The following is a 4,443-nucleotide window of genomic DNA, read 5'->3' on the forward strand; positions in this document are numbered from 1 at the left end:
TTTGTAATTCATATAAGTCTCTGAGTAATTATTTGGAAATAGCTGTGGGATGGGGTGGGACAGAGAAAAGCCTCCAGTTACATAGGATTCCAATAATCCCAGAGAGTTCATGTCCCAGTGACTTTTCATAATTAACACTAAAGAGAAAGAAGGGTATCTGAGGATGTTCTCAAGTCATGAGAACTTCAGAAAAGTCAGAGCAGTTATTGTCTTTGTTTTTCTCTTTTTCTCTAGAGCCTGTTGATAATAAATAATTCACATATGCAGCTAGATCTGGATTCTACCTGCACTCCCTCTCTCCTTCGCTCACTCTGATAATTTTAACTCCTGTGGCCTTATTTGATGCCACTTATTTTGTTCCCTTCGATATTCTTAACAACCCTGGGCTGAATGCACACAAAAAGAAAGCCTTCTATACTAGATTGGAGAGCCCAGTTGGGAGCTCTTCCAGGTGTGAAGCTCAGAGAGGTACCATTTGGCTCCTCTCACCTGTCTTCTGGAGGATCTGTTCACAGATGGTGGCTTTCCCAGAAATGTTGGCAGGGGTGACCATCTTAAAACACCAAAATGAGCTCCTAGCAATGCAATTTTCTGGATCAAGGGATCCAACTGTTTAGACCACCTTTATTTAATTATATTCCATCTTGACAATCAGATAATGGATAGATGGTGCCATGGCTCAACTAAAAGAAAGAGGGAGAGAGAGAGAGAGAGAGAGAGAGAGAGAGAGAGAGAGAGAGAGAGAGAAATAAGAGGAAGGAAGGAAGGAAGGAAGGAAGAGAAAGAGAAAGAAAGAAAGAAAGAAGAAAGAAAGAAAGAAAGAAAGAAAGAAAGAAAGAAAGAAAGAAAGAAAGAAAGAGAGAAAGAAAGAAAAGATAATAGGCAATGACTGTAGATCATTCTTATATAAACACACCTGGAGGTAAAGACTGCACTTTAAAAGGAGGTGTGGATAGAACCCTTTGGTGCTGGCCATGGAGCTAGCTAGGTGTTTCACACACTTCTCTCAGGGGATTGGTAATGCCCCTGTTCCAAGTTAGTGTCTGTAGAAGTTCCACGGGTTAGGACATGTTGCAAAAATGTATGAACTGAATTTTGAAAACTTAATTGATGGTTTCTTTATGCTTAGTAAATGTGAGGTGCTTTTCCTTAACTCAGATTGGCCAATTTAACCAACAACAATGCCTCTCTTCCAACCCATGCTCTTGGGGTGCTTTTGTTCTAACACAGCCTCTGTTGATCCCTGCTTGTTTATATGTTTTAGCGAGGACTGCAAAGTGAAGCTGTTGGACCATGCTATTAATTTTCAAGTGAGCACATCAGAATGTTCCAATGGGTTTTACTGCCTTTACCCGACTGACCTTCTATCAGAAACCAAAGATTTTTTTTCCACTGATGTTTCCATGGTTGAGTAGCACTGGGCTATGTATCTCCTTTGGGGAATTTCTGTGGAGTTGTGTGTCATCCCAGAATAACCTCAGTCACTGCAAAGTGTTTGGCTATGAAGAATTCATGGAGAAAATATCAAAAAGTGAAACAGACACTGATGCAATGAGTCAAGGAGGTGGAGTAAAGCCCCACATGAGTCAGGATAGGGGCTGGCAAAGGTGAACACCTGTACCTAGAGTCCAGCATCTCTGCATATGGAGCTTTCTGATTTGGGAAGAAGGTTAAGGTCACATGAGAACTAGAGGCAGGAGAAGGTGAAATTGAGGGACCACACAGAGGACTGAGTCTGAGTCCTCTGAGTGGCAAGATAAGGGGAAACAGATAAAACTTTTTTTTTTAAATGAAGAAAGTGCTGAGACAAAATGGCAAGGGTGCTTGGAAGCTGGTGGACCATACCTCCAGGAAGTCTGGGGGTGGAGGGGGAGAGGGGGCAATTAGATAGATAGATAGATAGATAGATAGATAGATAGATAGATAGATAGATAGATAGATATGAGAAAAGGAGGAGGGGAAGGAAGGGGAGGAGAGGGGAGAAGAGGAGAGGAGAGGAGAGAGGAGGAGAGGGAAGGAAGACTGGGAGCCAAAGTCCTCCATCTCCCTGGTCTCACTTCATGGTTGGCTGTTGCTTGACCTCCATGCAGTCAGAGCACAGGCTTTGATCAGTTATACTGCTGGTCAACTGCTAACATTGGAAGTCTGCAAAGTGTATTTCTATGAATGACAATATAACCAAAATGAAGTGAGAGAAGCAAGAAAACGGCCCTTAAAGGTCTAAAGAGCATCCTGAGTCAGAACTGAGTTACAAAGTCAGAAAGACAACTGGCACAGTAATGGAGGGGGAGGTGGGAGGCCCCAGACATGATGGCGGAGTGGGGACTCCGGGCAGTTAAAACAGAGATGGCCTCTGCAGCTGCCCCTCTCCACTCCACACACATACACTATTTGAGCTCAGCTTCAGGCCAGTGATTTCCTGCCTCCTGAGGAAGCTCCGAGAGTCTGATGGATGTTCCAACTGCACAGAGTTGGTTGTGATTGTGAAAAATTATATGTGATCCTCCAATGAGGCTGTTTCTTTGGTTAACTCATAAACTGTTCCAGTTGCAGAAATAGCTTGGTCTATGAAAGCACTGTTGAAGCAAGTGTTTATTTTTCCCAAAGGGACTATTCTGAAGGAAGCAATGCTCATTTGGACACATAAGTTCGAGCGGCTGTGTCTCCAAATATTACTTACTATTGCTTAATTGGTACCTGATTACTTTTCAGGAGTGGTTCACAACTGATTTCATTTCTCCTCTTACTTAACACAGCTTATATACTCCCACTAACAATGTATTATACCACTTCTGATTGGTCCCAGGAGGTGTCTTGTGAAGAGCACAATGCCTTCTCCCCACCCCTAGTGCAGAACACGAGGCCTGGTGCTGATGAGGAAATCTGAGAGAACCGACACACTCCATTCCTCCTCCAGGAGGACTGTGTTGACAGATGGGGATTCTCTTCAGTGGCTCACCTTGTGGTTTTCATGCTGCTTGGTTGGGTGAACCTGCGCCCCCCACACCCCCTCTGCCACCACACACACCATGATTTATCTCACACTCACGTAGATATTTCATCAAATTAGAGAACTCTTACACTTTCAAACATCTGAGTCGGGGCACAGGGAAAAGGTAGAGTGGGGTGTGTGTGTGTGTGTGTGTGTGTGTGTGTGTGTGTGTGTGTGTGTGTGTGTTTGTACATATGTTATTTCTAACAAGAGGAAGGATTTGGGACTCTGAGTTCAGGAGAGGATGGGACACAGAGTACAGCAGCAGCAAGTCATTACCAATGTCTCAAAGTAGACAATTCTAGGCCAAGAATACATTGTTCTTTCATTTGGGGAAAGACTACTTTGGGTGGCCCAAGTTTTATGAAGCCTGTAAGAGACAGGCGAGAGGAGGGAAGTTGGGTGAAGAATTGAAATGTGGCCCAGGGACCTCATACCTTCCCCCTCCTCAAGCTTCCTTGTCACATCACAGGCAAGCAGAAGCTTAGTCCTCAGAGGAACATTTCAAAGAATCTTCAGATCCAGCCAGGGCTGTGGGTGTAGTCCTAATCAGAGCCAGTAACTAAACCAAGTGTCTTAGCTACTTGTCTACTGCTGTGACAAAGCACCACGACCAAGGCAACTTATAAAAGAAAGATTTAATTTGGGGGCCCACAGTTCCAGTGGGTTAGATTCCATGACCATCATGGTGGGGATCCTGGCAACAGGCAGGCAGGTGGGCATGGCATTGGAGCAGCAGCTGAGAGCTTATATACTGAGACACAAGCATGAGACAAAGAAAGAGAGACAGCTACCTGGGAATAATGTAGGCTTTTGAAACATCCAAGCCCATCCCAAGTGACACACTTTCTCCAGCAAGGATTCACTTCCTGATCCTTCCAGAACAGTTCCACCAATTGGGGACTAAGCATTCAAATATGTAGCTGGAGAGTCTTCTCTCTGAATCCCACCAAACCCTGGCAGTCCGACAGCCCACTTATAAAATAAACACGCAGACACTTATATTATTTAAACTGTTTGGCCTAATGGCTCAGGCTTCTAGCTATCTAGTTCTTACATCTTAAATTAATCCATTTCTATAAATCTATACCTTGCCACGTGGCTCGTGGCTTACCGGCATCTTCACATGTGGCTTGTCATGGCAGCGTCTTGCAGTGTCTTCCTTCCGCCTTCCTGTTCTCTCAATTCTCCTCTCTGCTAGTCCCGCCTATACTTCCTGCCTGGCCACTGGCCAATCAGTGATTTATTTATTGACCAATCAGCAACACATTTGACATACAGACCATCCCACAGCACAGGTATATGAGCTTATGGGGGTCATTCTCATTCAAACCACCACACCAATTTGAGACTTTACTTGGTGCTTGTGTGAACACAGGTGGAAAAAAATTGGTCCTCTAGCAAGAGTTTGTTGATAGTTTGAACTTGGACCCTCTTTAGGACTGCAGGTC

Source organism: Peromyscus californicus, unplaced genomic scaffold, assembly GCF_007827085.1.
Source record: "Peromyscus californicus insignis strain IS unplaced genomic scaffold, ASM782708v3 Scaffold_4__1_contigs__length_199733344, whole genome shotgun sequence".
Lineage (NCBI taxonomy): Eukaryota > Metazoa > Chordata > Mammalia > Rodentia > Cricetidae > Peromyscus > Peromyscus californicus.